The following is an 18,523-nucleotide window of genomic DNA, read 5'->3' as shown; positions in this document are numbered from 1 at the left end:
AATTTAAAAAAAAATCGTAAAAACTGGATATAATAACAAAATAATACGAATAATTCACTCGTGTTTACAATGTGTGGCCGTGCCTTTTAACGGTATAAAACTATAAAAGTCGTTTGATAATAATTATACACTTTTGCAAAAATAAATAATAAAACCTTTGCGTATGCATAACAGAATACCGCCACCTGCACCATTGGTTGGACGCGCGAGCATTTTTTTTATATTATATTATAAACATTTTTTTCTCCGCAAACTCGTATGTATATGCCAGATGTATGTGTATGTGTGTGTGTACATAAAAAATGCGCGACGCTATAATATAATATGAACCGTTGAGCACAACCGCTATATACCTACCGCTACCGCGGTTACCACGGATACGTGCGTTGTGTGTGCGCTCGCTCACGGAGCCGGCGCGAGCGGACCGTGCGGAGCGCAAGTCCCACAGGAAGAAGAGTGCAGTGCCGTAACGACCGCCGCCGGACGTGTGTGTAACTTTGGCGCGAGAATTTTGTTTGGATTTCGATTTTTTTTCGTTTACGAACCGCGCCGTTCCTCCATAATCATCGAGAAAATTTTTGTCGGTAGACACTTAATATAATATTGAGTTGTATTCGTAACTCGTACTCTTCTTTTTTTACGCGTTCCTGGCGTCCGCCGCGGACGACCACCGGCGGCGTGTGCCCCGTGGGGCCGGCTCGGATATCCACAAACGGATTTCACCGGTATCGAAACCCAACCGGAACCGAAATAGTGACAGTGGTCGAGGTTGCTATCAAAGTAACTGGTAACCGTCGTCTACGGTGGTGGTGGTGGTGGTGGTGGTGGAGGAGGAGCCATGCGAAAACCAAAGGTAAAATAAAATAAAATAAATAATATTAATATTATGAATAACAACGCAAGTATATCATTAATTTTTTTTAAATTTTTACCACTTTCAACTATTATAAAATAGATGCGTTATTATTTATTTTACCGTCTTTTCGCGTTGCCACGCCGCCGCGACTGTACGAAAATAAAGAGATTTGGCGGGACAGAGGCCAAAACGCTATTACAACGCTATACGTAATACATCTGTCTACCAAATAGCCATCTCGTGTCCACGGCAGGAAATTCGCACTCGGCCAATTATTACTACCGTTTTATTATTGCATAACACACTCGCCACACACGTTGTGACTGTGAGTAGAAATAACGTCTCAACTACAATTATTATTCCAGTTAAATTACTTGTTTCGTATCATATTATTTATATGGAAGAATTTTCCCCAACAAAAATATCAATGACAATCGTATGATATTGTTAGTATAATATTAATAATATTGTCGGGGACTATGTAGTTGGGGTGCTGCCCTATACTCACATTCACTATACCTATACTTTTGTATAGGATATATATATATATATTTGCAGATTGTAAAAGCAAAACACTTAATTTTAAATAGATAATAATAAATTGTACAAAATAAAAATACAATTTAAAATAAGCATTTCAATTCTTTATCAAAATTGTAGTTATCTTTCACTATAAATATAGGTCTAAGAACAGTAAGAACCTAGTTGAACTTTGTCCATCGTCTAAGATTTACCCTATGGGTGATATTGGTCATTCTTATGTTTAAATACTCGTTTAAATATTTAAAAGTTTTGGCACTTACATTTTCCTTTTCACCTTTTACAACCTTTTGCTGTAACAGTTTGACATTTGGCTCACTATTTACATCAATGATTTGAAATGGTGAGACATCCCAACTAGAGGTATTAAAGACAATAAAACAAAAACCAAACTGGTTCAAGTATATTATTAATTATGGCAAAGTACCATATTTTAGCCCATGTCTACAACATTTTTTTCTACAATTGACATATCGAGAATATTATGCTTCTCAGTCGCTGCTACTCGTCTTCCATCAACATAAAATAAATATGCAGATTAATTTTTATACATTCACTAACGTTTTATGGAAGAACTTTATGTCTAAGTTATGAATCATTATCAGTACTCAAATAGAAACAAAAATTGAGAATGAATGTTAATTTAGTTCAGAAAACATCATAACTTGTACATTTTATGGTAACTCACAGTACCCCTTACATATATAGTTAATTTAATAATAGTGTACACAATAACACTTTAATATTCAAACACTTATTTTATTGTTTAGTACTTCGTAGAATGTGACGTTGTGGCGTCTATTACCCGTGATTCGTTAATCCACGCGAAATTAATTCCGTGATTACGTCCAATAATAAAATATGAAAACAAAATAATATTATTATATATTATACAGTGTAGGTATATCGTATGTTTCGTATTTTCAATGATCGTCATCGGCAATAACCTAATTTCCGAGTGAATAGTATTAATTAATTTTTCTTATAGTAAAATATGTTTGATAAGTTAATAAATATAATATATGTAGCTAACATATTATTGATTCCGTATCGACTATCGTTGACGATAGCCGTTTTCTGGCAGAAAAATAGCCATCACTTAATAAGAAATAAACTGAAACAAAATCCAAATTCTCTTTTCTAACATTTCTTTCTTAAAATTAAACGAAGAGGAACACGATATCTACCTATGAAAAAATGAAAGTGGGCTGGCTGGACTCTGTTGGTATATGACCCTATAATTCGATCACTATACTCATTATTGTTTGATAATCCTACATTTATAATAACGAAATAACGTAATTTCATTCAAATTAATTAATATTATATGGTATGTATTAGCTGATGTTACACATATTACCTATAACATAGTTAACATTCATTTTATAAATACTTGTTGTATTATTTTTATTTTTGATCCTGAAATTCAATGTACTAATATTTAATAGGACATATTATAAATTACATTGTACTAATGATGACTAGTATACTGGTTTATAAGCTTTTTTTATCTCTAAATTCATTCACAGAAGATAAGACCATTCAAAACATTTATGTAAAGTGTTAGGTTAAACAAGCAATATGTAAATTTAATTTTATAGAATAAATTATAAAGTTTAATATACTTGAATAACTCGATTGTAGCAATAGAGATTGGACTGAGAATTTCTTGGTGATCATTACTTTTTTAATGCATCATAATACCAATACAGCAATACTTAGTTCATTAAAATCAAACTCTTTGCTCATTTGTACAGTTTTATTACCAAACCAATGGAATCTCTGATTACGGTTTGTTAATCTTCAACTTGTTTTTATTAAAAAATCTACATAAAATAGTAAAAACATACAAATAAATATGATTTCCTTTTCAAAATCACGTATCACCTACCTACTAAATCACCCTATATAATAATAATTTAATACCAATGGGAAAGAGAGAAAAGACGCAATGCTTATTAACGTAATAAACACAACCATTAAACTAAATTACTATAGAATTTATCATATTAATATAACATTTTTAACAATTAAAACATTTGAGCTTAATTTTAAATAGGTAATAATTTCAGCATTGTAGGATTTCCATTTTATTTGCTAATTGTGATAACTTAAACGGAATTTCTTATTGAAAAGACAATTTTACATTAAGAATAAATAGTAGGTAATAATGTTATTCATAAATAAAATAATGTTAAACAAAATAATATAGTGAACAACGTAATAATATTCATAAAATTGTATATTAAAAGGACGCCGCACCCGCATGTGTTTTATTTATTTTACAAGCGCGTAACATAGAAAATTTAACGCTCAACAGATCACGTTTAGCTCCGTTAAATTAAAATTCAGAGAGAATTGACCTGTTATAAAACTAAAGGTAACATTATTATCTAGGGTATCTCATGATCTTTTAATTATATTTTAATTTTAAAGTGAGTTATGAGAATTTTAAAATTAGGTGTAAAATTTGCTATGTTACGCATTTGTAAGATGGAGACAACACATGCGTTAGTGGCGTCCTCATAAATAATAAGATCTTATCATGAATGAATATATTCATAGAAAAAAATCAATACCTATATTATGTCTACTCAGTAGTTTATTAATTATATTTTGAATTTTGATATTTGTTGTCCGATTATATAAAATATATTTAAATAAAAAAAAAGGTTAGGTAGTAAGTTTAAAAAACCTAAGTTTCTAAAATATAATATCAATTTTTTATTCTTAACTATAAATAAATTATATAATCTTAGTCTACGTGTATAAGTCATTTACTTAAAAATATATAGGTAGGCAATTGATATGATATTACGTACTGTTTTTAGAGTTAATTTTTTATAAGCGACTAATAATATTTTTTTAAAAAATGTACAAGAACGGAATTAGATTAATATGTTTTTATTGTTTCATTATAAATAGTTGAATAACATTGTACATTTTAAATAAATTGCATGTAAAACTTGAGTGTGCTTATATTTTTATTTTATTCATATCTATATAAAAGAACATTATAGATATTATAATATTATTCAAAAATTTAAGCTATAATCTCGTAAAAACTTAAAAAATAATATTTGTCTTTTTACCTATTGCAGTACTTTCTATACACTTTCTTATACAAGAATGATATTTCAATAATAAGTAATTATTGATGAATAACCATCGTAGACATACACTTTTATCTTTTATTTTATTTACTTTAATTACAATAGTATTTATAACTAATAAGTTATAACGTCAGAAGTAAAGCGGAAGGTACATACGTACATATCAAATTACTTTTTTAATATCACATTTATATAGTTAGACATAAATTAATCATCAATTAAATGAATAGAAATATTTCTTTACAAAATCCAATTCTTATAAGCTATTTACTAATAATATTATAATCAGTGATTATTGATTAAAAATAGGTAGGTAATCGTATAGTCTTTTAACTTGGTGATATTATGGACTCTATAATATTACCTAATCAAAATTATTACAAACAATTCAGTATTTTATTATTAGGATATAAAATTTGTTGTATTTATAATCTTTGAATGGTGCAAATATTCGTTATGTATCCATTTTCACGTTGAACTCATTAAAAGATTATATTTAAAGTAATTATTTATTTATATAGATATATAATATTATACTAATTGTATATAACTAAATAACAGCTAATTAAAAAAAAATATACGACTGAAGGATCAAATTAAGAATAATGATGGATTTAACAATATTTTATAATTAAGTAACCATATTTTTAGATAGGTATATAAATAATATGTTCATAGATATTGTATTATTTTATTAGTGTTGATATAAACATATTATTATATGATATTTTTTTTTCAACAATTTTACAAAACGTTAGTACCCACGTTTTTTATACTTATAAAAATATAAATGCAGTATATCTATATTTTTAAGGACGTTTACTCTTATTTTTGCTTCCAATTAAGAGGACGCTACACCCGCATGTGTTGTCTCTGTCTTACACGTGGACTATGTACATAGCAAATTTTCGTTCGCTAGATTCAATAGTGTGCTGTTAGTTTTGATATTAGAGTGAATTGACCCATTATCAAACTTTTAGGTGAGAACATTATCTGTGTTCTCATGTTGGTTTTTACGATATTTTAATTTTTAAATGAGTTTTGTGAATTTTCAAATATCCACACTTAACATGCTCATACCTCAATTAAAAATTAAAATATCGTAAAAAACTTAAAAACCAACATGAGAACACAGATAATATTCTTACCTAAAAGTTTGATAATGGGTCAATTCACTCTAATATCAAAACTAACAGCACACTATTGAATCTAGCGAACAAAAATTTGTTATGTAGTACGCGTGTAAGACAGAGACAACACATGCAGGTGTAGTGTCCTCTTAATGATTAATTCTTAACACACATTTCTGTCCAAAACAAAATAAATTAATTAATTTATTCATAAATATATATTTATAAATTTTTTTTCTTCATATAATAACTGTATTTAAAAATCTTGCTCAAGGTTTGCACACTAATATATGATATATTTAGTAATAATGAAAAATACGACCAACATTTTTATAAAAACGATTCAAGTTTAGTTGAGTAAGGATCCGTTAATAGTAACCTGCATCAAGTGACACTTATTATTTTGATCATTGCCAAGCAATTAATTTTGTAAAAGGTCGTGGCATTTTATATTCAGTTAGTGATTGGGATCTGAGAGTGATTCATTCTATACATTTTATACAAGATGGGATGAATCAAACAGTGCTGTTTTCGTTTTGAAGGCTATTAAAAAAAAACTCCGAAACTTACAGAAATTATATTTATTTAATTTTCTTCAATACATCATACCGATCTATGTATCGTCATCCCAATTATCAAAAACGACGAATTAATTCTGTACAATATATGGTTTAATGGATGTAGGAAGAGTATAACAAACTATGAGTACCTTTCTATAATATAATAATACATATTATAAAGATAAAGCTACAATTTCCAAACAAAAATATAATACAATTTTCACTAGTAAACATTTAACAGATGAATGTATTTATAAAATATTATAATATATAAAATCCCTCTATCATATAAAAATGTTTTGAAAAATAGTTTTTTTAAATAATTATATCATGACAATCTATATTAAAGTTATTTTGAAAATTTTAAGATGGATAGAAACAGTGGTCATATTACATGAAAAACACATGTAATGAAAAAGAACACTTTATAGCCAATCAATAAAAATTAGACAAAACTAAAAGAGATAACATAAAGAATACCTATCCTGACAAGAAATTAAAGAAACACCAATTAGAAAAAAAGAGGAGCCTGAAAATTAGATATAAACATTCTGCGTTATGACAAAAAATTGTCAATATTGTACTTTAAACATTAAAAGAGGAGATTTAAAACCACTTGCTATTAATACGAAATGCTTAATTCCTCAAACACGATAAGTGCTCACATATGTATTGAAAGATTTATTGTATGGATGATGATGTAATCAATAAACATGTTAGACAAAATATCAGAATTAATACTAATTTTTTTCACTTTTTTCGTTTAGTGTTCAACATTTTGATATGAATCTAGGTAAGGAAATATCATCCAAGATAACTGCTAATAAAGCTACACAAAGCTTACAATCTAAATAACCAACATTTGGTTAGATAGTCTGAATAAAATATAATATAATATAATCCAAAATGATGTCAAAATAATATTGAGTTTCCCAAATTATGTGTGACCAAGCAACAAATTCCATTTAAACATATTTGTTATTTGATCACATCATACATCACTAAAGATTTGTATATAGACTTACTTATGACTTATAAGGGTATCTACTATACTTAAATGTTTATTTTTATCATTAAGTATTTTCAACGTTTACAGTTTGAATTTATTATTTTATTATTAAGTAAATATCTCAACTATTTAAATTGTTTTTAAATTTTACTTATGTAATAACTCAGGAAATCTGCAAGTTATTGTTATTTAATTTATATTAATGTTATATTATGAAATGTTAACCATTTTATTTAGCATAAATATCGCATTTATAATAGTTTAGTATGTATAAATATACAGTAAATACTCAGTAATAGAGCATATCTACATTTAATAAATAAAAAAAAAACACTTTCTTTATAATGATTTATATTAAGATTTAGTAGATCAATATATTAAAAATTTTAAGTATTACTTATTAAAAAAGTTTAATTAAATTCTCATCCAAATACAGTAGATTACTAACTAAAACTTATAAAACAAGTATATACTTATTGTGTAGAAATATAATTATCTGTATTCGGTTGAAACACCCTAAAATTCCTATGAACCGAAATATTAAGGGATGTTCCTTGAAATACTAAGTAATTTAAATATAAAATTTGTTTGAAGATTTTTGTAGTAATAAGTACTTACTTTGTAAATTTTATCTTAACAACCTATATTTGAAAATATTATATTATTATGACTGAGTTGGTCTTTGTTACACTCGTTTAAATATATATATATATTTTTTTTTTTTTTGTATGATTTGAAGTGACTACAGCACTAATTAGCTGTATAACCACTAAAAAAAAAAAAAACAAATTAGTTTTTCTGTGGTATATTCATTAACCATAACTACAATATTGCTTTGACAAAACACATTTAGACATTTTAATTTACTAGTTACCAATAATTAAATAGTCTTGTGTTTCGTTTTAATTCAATATTTATTATTATAATTTAAGTTAATTTATTTAAATACAAAAATACAATAGAATTCCTACATGATGCATTTTTATTTTTGTTTATTTATTTATCATATAATTAAAGTTTAGAATAAAAATACATTACATTTTATATTGGAGACGCTTATATTCTATATTATTAAAGCGTAAGTATTTGTGTCAAAGTTAAGTCATAGAAACAGAGAATCATAAGAATACAAACAAAAAACATAAATTACATAAATTAGCGCCATTATTTTACAATACTCCTATATTTAAACAACAATAAAAAATAATAATAGTAAAATGTCTTTGTTTCCCACAATGTAATTCAACTGTTTTGATTATCTTATGTTTGAATATTAAATTTAAAATAAATAATACAATCTAAATATTGTTTTCACATTTAAGTTAATTATGTATTATATTTGATAATACAAAATATTATATCTAATTCAGACACGCCAAAAGATGACTTAGTGATAAATAAATTGACTAGTTTGATTTGTTTTATGTTCCCAATAATTTCTAAATATTCCCGGAAATTACCACCAAGTTATACTATCGGAAGTTATACAATCTTTAATTATCTTGTAATTATATATTGTGTGGCAATGTCGGGAAGTAAGACGACGTGTGCAGCACGATATGTGATTGAAATTGCCTTCCTCCACGAGCCACACATATTATTTTTTGTCACGCCTCTGTGTTCATCAATCACAATAAAAGTGATGCAGGGATTTATGCATCAACCAGACTATTCTACGGAAATAATTTCAAGAAGAAAAATGTTTCCACGTCATTCAAAGAGGTTATAATATATGAATATTCATAATATGATGTAACCAGTTGTCCAACAACTTGTGTTTTGTAAGGACGATGGTATAAATCAGTGTCTGGTTGTGCATGGGATAAGCCAAGAACTTTTGTGGATTTCCAATTTACCCCATCCAGCACTTTTGGAAATTTCCATTTTACCACCTGGCAATATTATGGGAATTCCCACATAACTGTCCATTGGATAGGAAAAAGTGGAGTTCAACATTTCAATCATAATCGAAAACAAAATTTTAGGTGCAGGCGTGACAAATTAATATTATCTGTCAAGGTAACAACATACATATTTAATCATTAGTCGTTTGAAAATAAAATATACTTGTGTTACTGACAATTCAATATTTTCATAGAAATACATTCCATTCAGTATTATTAATTGTTATATTATATAATTATGTTTTTTCTTTATTGAGATTTTAACATTTATATAGTTATATAATCTGATATTTAAATTTCTGAAAAAATGTTATGAACATAACAATGACTATTCAAGTAAATTTATATATTATTATACCTACTCATTAAAAATTATAACATTTTTTTTACAAATTAAAATTTTTTTTATTAATAAAACCATATTAAATTTATAATCTGCACATAATATTATTATATAAATATTACAATAACCAAGTTTGGCATAATGTTTAAATTCGATTTAAGACACGAAAGAGGAAGTGTTGACCCATTTCTGGCAAACCAAAGCGTAATAAGTTTAAAAAATAAAATATTGTTTCCACATTACATTACATACCTACCTACCTACATTTTGCTTTTTTTTTTTTGGTGAGCTATGCTATAACAACAGTCTTTTGTAAATCTCAAAATTAGACACACTTATTGAGATACACATTTCTAAGCTTTAAACTTATAAAATATAATTAGGTGTAGGTATAGGGTATTGTTTAAGGAAATTTGTGAAATACTCACATTGGACCAGTTGATCATTAGCTACTTTCCATGATTACAGTAATAATTATTGGTATACTCAGAGGGGAAATGTGATTAAAGATCTACCTTTCTCATATTCACTTACAATAAAATACATATAATATAACCAAATCCAATTGGATAACTATAAGAAAATTAAAAACAATATTTAATTACTAATTATTATGCTAAAGTAAATTCTCGATAATAGTATACTACAGCTTAATATGTTTTTATTCAAACAATTTAAGTTTATTTAATATTTATTTGTCTACATAATATACGAATCATTTTTATTAAATAACATGACTGTTTGTCAGTTAATTTTATTAGTATTAATTGGATTACTGTAGTAGATGTTTTTCCGCTTTTAGCTGAGGAGTGCATAGAAGTTAACGACTAGTTTACTTAAGGAAATACTGTTAATTCCCAAAGCGCCTTTAAATATACAATATATAACGTAATAATTGAGAAATTCTACCTAGTAAGAAGATGGAATACAAGTAGAAGAAATTGAATTATATCTTGATTAAACTATTTTGATAAAGTTTGATGACCGTAGATAAGTACAGCTATAAACTGTTATACAGTGTGATCACGATAAGTGGAAACACTCAATAACTATGTGCAGGCTTCATATATTTCAATTCTGCTTTTTCGGCTAACTAATAAACATTATTATACACATTTTCAAATAATTAGACTATTTTTTTGACACTTAACTTTGCGCATGCGCACAATAACTTTTTTTTTTTAAATGGCATGATCCATTTTTGACCACAAATTATTTTTTTTGGTATTTTTTTTATGAATTTTAGTGGTTGAATTTCTTTTCTAAGTCAAAAAATGACCGAGTTACAGCAATTTGATTTTACGTTATTTGCACGGGTATAACAGATTATAAAATACTTAGTTAATAATAAAAAAATAAAAATAACTAATCCAATTTATGAAATACCTGTTTACCTATTGTAATAACGTAAAATCAAATTGCTGTAACTCGGTCATTTTTTGAAAAAAAATAATTTGTGGTCAAAAATGGATCATGCCATTTAAAAAAAAAAGTTATTGTGCGCATGCGCAAAGTTAAGTGTCAAAAAAATAGTCTAATTATTTGAAAATGTGTATAATAATGTTTATTAGTTAGCCGAAAAAGCAGAATTGAAATATATGAAGCCTGCACATAGTTATTGAGTGTTTCCACTTATCGTGATCACACTGTATATACCAACTATCGTAAATATGAAGTAAAAAAAGTAATAATTTTTAATTTTAGAAATTCGATGTTATACTAATTTTGCATTTTATAAAGACACATTAAATAGGTTTAGAGGTATTTATTTTAATCTAAAAACACAAATAATTAGTATATTTAATTAATTAATTGAGTTTATAATAATTATAAATATATTTCAACTTATTTCCTATTATTAGACTACTAACGTATTTGAAAAATATCAAACAAGACAAAAATTGTCTACTAACAAATTCCTAGCTTTTATTTTGACAATACTATATACGAAATGTTATAATATTGTTATAAGTTATAAACTAAGTTACCTATAACTTATAGCTATTAAAACTATTGTATACATTTTATGAGTATACAAACACTATACTAACACTTGTTAAACAATGTTTACAATAGGTCCATACCAAAATATTAATATCAATGTATTCCCCTTCAAATTATTTTGCGTACCTATTTAGTTTTTAATTATATTTTTTAAGGCATCATGAATTTAAATTGTACTCTTTAACTTAAACTTAACTTTAACTTAAAGAATCATGTGTTTAGAGTATACATTTAATGCTCGAAAAATACCATAGGATTTTTTTATTTTGGTGAACCCTTTAATATTATTTATTATTTATATATGTTTTTTTTAAGGTATATTAGAACAATTAAATTAACTTTTAAAATGTTTTAATGTTGTTTTTACTTTTATGTACCTATTATAACACTATGATACATGTTATATTATATTACGGTATGCTTAGTTATCCACACTGATTTATTATATAAAACTTAAGACTTAATTTTTAGTACGATTGCATTATAAATCATATTATATGATGAACTGTAAACGCTTTACTGATTACAAAATTTTAAAATAAAAAATCATTCGGTTGAACATTTATATCAAAATATAAGCGAATATTTAAATATTTCTCTTCTGGAGTTCATAAGATATTTTAATAGCATATTGTTTACAAATTGTATTTGTCATAAAATAAAATATCTTTTAAATATATATTTTAATAATTTTACCTCAATTTATGAAATTTACATATCAAAGTAATTTTCAAGTTTAAAGAAAAACTGTTTTTACGCAATCTTTGTTTTTAAACACCCGAAGGAAACAAACAGTCAAACTTGAAAAATATTAAAAAATATAAAAACTATAAGTAGAATTTATCAAACCACTTTCCTATGTTATACAAATAGCTCTTTTAATCGTAATTTACGAACTATAATTTATAAATAAATGCGATTATTAGAATGCTAAATTGTTTTTATTGACAATATTTATATATACTTGATTTAATACTAATAATACTTGAAGTCGGAATTTGATACGGATGGTTCTTTAATAACTGTATTAAAATTATTTATAGACATAATTTTAGGAAAGTAAAAAAAAATTCTACCTATTAGTTTAATGTAGTACTAATACTCATACATTTTTTATCAGTGGTATCGATTGAATATGGTTATTTGATTAGAAGGTTTTTTTTTTATTTTCCCAGTATTCCCATGTATATGAAAAATACAATTTTAGCTTTTTATTCAACTAAATATATCACTTTATAAGCTGATACACAATATTACTGCTATGTATAGTGGATTATACTTTATTTTAAAGATAATAAAAAAAAATATTTTATTTAATATGGTCTTGTGACTTTATAGTGGTTCGGTTTTTGCATTAAGTATATACACTGGTGTCTGTTGTACTGTAGCCTGCAAATTATAGAAGTGGACAGTAACATAGACCACAATATTATGTAATAATATCCTGAGCACAATGTTTTTATCAACGAATCAAGTGTGCATAAGACCCGGATGTCGTGTATCTATAATAGGGATGGTGTAATCTCCGGAAATCCATTATGGAGCTGCGGTACAATGGTGGTAGAACTTTTGCGGATTACGGTGGATGGCTCAGACAACGACTTATTTGTTAATTTAAATTTTAACTATTCATACAAATGAAATTCTTTTATAATTATAAAATTTAAAAGTTTATACTATTGTTCTATAGTATAATCTCATTAAAAAGTGACCAAATCACATGCAGAAATTGGGTGCAATTATTTGGAGGAGGTGCTAACAGCATATTAATTACCTTAACACAATAAAAAAATGTTTCCATTTCACTCGAAAAAATATTATTACAAATTCATGATAAATATTATTAAAAAGTGTTTCAGTAAATAAAAATACATAACATTTTCAATAATATCTAAGACTTGACAATTAATTAATACCAATAATCTCATAAAAAAAATTCTAAAATTCCAAATGCATATCAACAGCTTCAAATAATTTTAAATATTGCATAGAATATAATTAATAAAATCGTAATTTATGTAACATTTGAATTTTTTAAGTTTTTCTAAATAATACTTTTTGAGTTAAAACTAAAAAAAAAAAACCACGATATAACTTGAAATAAACCGGTGTATATGAATAACTCGAGGAATCTGCTACTTAAAATTTTCTCCGAAAAACCAAATAATTATATTCTATTTAAATCGATACAAAAAATAGACTAATTCAAACTAAAATACTTATAAATAGAACAGAATAAGTAGTATAGAAAGAACTGAAATTATTTCACTCTTGGTAAATGCAAATAATATGAAAAATTGTATTCATCTATAGTTTTTGATTTTTAAGTTAAAAAATATTAATATTTATTATTTATCAAAAACTGGAATTTTTTGGGATAATATGCAAATAATAATAATTTATTTTTTTTTTTTTTTTTTTTTTTATTAAGAGAAAAGCCTCGATAACGTGACCATTGGCTTATTTTTACATCAAATGACGACTTAAATTAAATTGTACAGTTCAGTATCTTTCAATAATAATTTAACTTATTGGCTACATTTGTAATAAATAATAACGATATAAATATAATATAAGAGATCCTATGCTGACAAACCATTTCCTCACAAAATCGTTTTTCGAATAAAATTACATTATATCATTGAATTAAAATGTAATACCATCCATTCATTGATTCACTTGTAGCCTACTGTACAGAAGAACATCATCTTTTTACCCGTTTATTTTTTTGCTCTGTTATCTTATAAACTATTATGAGTCTATGAATATTTTTAAGGCACCTTCTAAGTAGCGAATAGTTTCAATTTACTGCTAGATACCACACTCAAATTCAAGCATTATGACTTTTAAGAACTGATACTAGACAGAAATATAAATTATACCAATGTAAAAATCAACACATTCATCACACTGCTCCGAGTTTAGTAACAATTTTTTTAAATTTTTTGTTTAGTAAAATATTTTATACTTTATAGACAATAACATTTAAAAAATATTTAGGATAGTTATTTCATTCATATATATATATATATATATATATATTCGTTTTGAGTGAATGTAAATACTATAATTTCAATACTAACATTGTCATTTAAATATTTAAAGTATGATTAAAATTAATTTGTAAGTAATACAAGATTTTTATATATTATGAAGGCTAAGTATAAAAATAATTAATTTATCTGACATTACTTCACTACATCATAATATTATAACTAAATCTATTCTGGAAGAAACCTGTTTGCATAACTTAAGATATAAGTACTTATGATTATTATCGATTTAATTTTTTATATGCAGTAAAAACATAATATTATAATATATTATTAAGTATCTATAGTAGGTACTTGAAATCGTTTTTCAAATATCTCCTTAGCTTAAAGTGTTTCAAGAGGTCAATAAGTTTTCAGTTTTTTTTTATTATTATTTTTTTTTCTTTTTCATTTGAAGTGAATTACATGTTTTCAACATTGGTAGCTTATTTCCTTCTTACACTTTCAACTTATTCGATATGTTGTTTTCTTGTTATAATACTATATGCGTGTCATTAATTAGCTACCTGCATGTAACGGTAAACGTGAAGGGTTTAATATTGTAATATCCTCGTTTTTTGAGGTGTAGGTATTATAAGAAAAACTAGTAAAATAATAATGAAAAAAAAATCGTATACTGTAGACTAGATGTAACCGTAAAACTCTCTGGACTGCTGACACAGGCTACTGTGAGAATTTTCGAATGAAAATTCTCATACTTCCGGTTGTTTAACCCATATACTACGTATTCCTACAATCGTAAATCTACAAAACTATATATATATATATAAATATAAATATAAACCTATGTATCTTTTCTTTTTCTTTTTTTTATGTTTTCTGTTAACATATTCGTACTCTACCCGGTCGTAACACATTGAATGATGCAGCTATCAAATCCAGACATCAAATTCAGTAATACCAAGGTAGTATTGAAATTTGTGCACTTCTATAAGGAAAACGGATCATCCTGAATACCTGAGAGTAAATTATACTCGCAAAAGTGAACACCAACTCTACCCTATTTTGTATAAAGGAATAGTATCCATTTCACATCTATAGAAATTGCTGCGTCACTTATGATGTATTCACTATCACTTAAAAAAAAACTTTATTCAGAATATCTAAAACAACTAGTCATCACTCACTTCGTAAACTTTAAGTACTCAGCGGAGTATTTTGGAATTAATTGACCATAACTTTGAGTTTAAACTTTTACAGTAAGATAAAATATAATTTATATTTAACTAAAAATAAAACGTTATTTTGTGATAAAGCTATTATAGCTTTTTATAATCAAATATTGAATTAATTACATTGGCATTTATTAAAATCAAACCTAGATATAGGTTTTTAGCATTATATGAAGCATTGTTAAATACTTTTATTTATTTCCATTGATTTTCGTCGCTTTAACGTACTGATTTACATTAGTGATTATCAATTAGAATAGTGTAGCACCCTTTCCCAAAGTTATGGAAAATCTAGATTTAAAAGTATTTTTTGAACGATTAACTTTGGTTTTAAACTTGTAATTCACGACTATATAATATAATTGTTTTGTGTTTTTATAGTTTTTTTAACATTTTCAAAGATAAATATATTAATTTACGCAGAGTAAAAATTTTTAAAATAAAAATTACTATTTTTTAACAACCTCATAATTTTAAGTGAAACCTCGATATACAATTAAGATGTTAGGTTCATCCAACATGTATAATCACTGGATTATATATTTATTGTAATGATTTATAACTATAGACCTTTATTACATTATTAAGTTATATTATAAGGTTATTAATTTAAATGCGTGTATACATTTTATGGAGATGTTTTAAGTTTCTTAAAAATATTTTCTATTATATAAATTAGAGTAGTATATAAACCTAAATTTGAAAATAAATTTTGTATTTTGTTACCAATTTTATGTTTTTATTTTTGAATGAAAGGATATATTTTTAACTCCATATTCCAAAGCTGAATGCCTGAATATTTGAATATACCTATTAATAAAATAAACTTGAATTTTGAACAAGTAGTTAATTCATTATAATTTACAAGGATTTAAAGTTTAGATGAATGCTATTATAGTGGGCAACAATTTTCTATGTAGTCTTCTGACTCTCCACTCAGGTCATGAAAACTTAAATACTTTGAATTGAGTTATAATGAATAATATAGTCATTTAAAATTACATTTATATATACTTAAATTCTTTACAAAAATGTTGTTTTATAATATATATAAAAAAAAAAACTTAAATTGATCTTAAAACAATTTACATAGTAGGTACCTATATTATTTAAATTTATATTATAAATTATAAAATTGTTTTCAAATGTTTATATTGTAATGTAATTTACTATAAATCACATGATAATGTGTATAAAATCACTCTTTGATTTATTATCTGAGTAGCTACTTACTTGCAACTAGTTAGATTATGGTATTGAGGTATTCGTATCTACATGTAGCATGTAGTATGGTTCTTAACGTTAAATCATTCCTCAATCACACTTTCATATATTATAATATTTAAGTATAGTATAATATATTATAAGAATTGTTTAGCCTTAAAAGATTCATTATTATAAGTAGATTTATATTACACAGGATTAAAGATGACTGCACGTAAACATGTTTGCTGTGTCAAATAGGTAATACTCTTAGATGACAACGGAGGTGGTATAATATTATCGCGATATACGATTTCATTGAAGTGTTTTTGATGCACCTACTGTAGTACTATGTTGTACTGTCATTTTGTTTTCTTCAACTACTATTTTTCCCCCTTCTAATATATAATAATAATATGTTGATATGTAATATAATATAATATATGATAATATGTTTTCATTTACGTATTTAAATTATGACCACGATTTTTCTTTCGTTATCATGCCTCAAATTCGAAAAATATTACTGTGGATTTATGGTCAACTTTTTTTTTCTCACAAAATTTTACGGATAACTTGTATCACATTTTCAAGTTTTTTAACCTAGCTAAATAATTGTGTTATTAACATTAATTAATTAATTTAAAAAAAAATAAAAACAATGATCGAACATTTCATAAAACGCTCATAAATAAACTTAGCATCAGCCAAAATATATTGAAAATATTACAGTGTATAAAAAATGAAAATATAAACATTCACTGAAAATTGAATGTATGTATGGAAATTTGTTTTAGAATTACACCAAAATCTAAAACGATTTTATGGAAAATCGGTTTTGGGTAAAAATTCCCAATTTTTTCTTATATATTAGATACTGACCGAAGTGATGAATGTATTGATTTTACAATGATGTGTGTTTTTTTTTTTGTGTTTGTGTACAGCATAACTAGTAGAAATAATGCTTCAATTTCAAACTTTGGGGGTGGTTTCCGATGTAAAAGTGAATATCCTTGGTGCATTATAGAGGTCAAAAGTAAACATTTTTCAACAGTTTTCAAAAAAAAATCGAGAGAAACAAAAAAAAAAGGCAGAAAAGCGGGAGTTCTTACGCAAAACCAGTTTTCAACCAAACCGATTTTTTTTATATGGTTGTAATTCAAAAACTAATCACTGTAAATACTTGAAATTTTCACCAAATGTTTATGTTAGTGGTATATATATACAGTTTAATTTTCAAAAAGTTTTTATTTTTTTCTGAGTTATTTATAGACCACTGAAATTTTCGATTTTTTTGAGAATTTTTTTTTGAAGTGTCGGTAAAAAAATGTTGGACGACAAAAAAAACTTGAAAATTTAATACAAGGTTCCTTATAAGTTGTTCTTATTGTAGCTAAAAAAAATTAAAAATCGTTAGTCACAATTATTACGCTACATTTTTTTTATAAGCGTTTATAGTTCAAATTTTTACGAAATATGTCGAAAACGCGAATATTTGCAAGTAATTTTGAAGTTTAAAAATCATAAAATTTTTTCTGTTTATAACTAAGGATTAAAAATATAACACTAAGTTTTCCTTCAAATAGCTATAGAGAAAACTCGAAGCATCATTATTGGAAAAATTTTAAGTGCGTTT

The 18,523-nt window shown here is 25.5% G+C and overlaps 1 protein-coding gene across 2 annotated transcripts in view; it reads left to right on the top strand.

Moving 5' to 3' along the window:
* Positions 1-471: 471 nt before the first annotated feature.
* Shaw (potassium voltage-gated channel shaker cognate w) overlaps positions 472-18,523 on the top strand; it is a 153,242-nt gene continuing 135,190 nt past the window's right edge. For both annotated transcript variants that reach the window (XM_089225605.1, XM_089225606.1), the window contains exon 1: positions 472-853. The gene's annotated coding sequence lies outside the window, so the exon portion shown is untranslated. The remainder of the gene's footprint in view (positions 854-18,523) is intronic.

Source organism: Diuraphis noxia, unplaced genomic scaffold (assembly GCF_037042655.1).
Source record: "Diuraphis noxia isolate RWA-SAM2 unplaced genomic scaffold, SU_Dnox_SAM2 contig0004, whole genome shotgun sequence".
NCBI lineage: Eukaryota > Metazoa > Arthropoda > Insecta > Hemiptera > Aphididae > Diuraphis > Diuraphis noxia.
The sequence above is the reverse complement of the archived record's forward strand: the minus strand, read 5'-3'. Positions and strand labels throughout refer to the sequence as shown.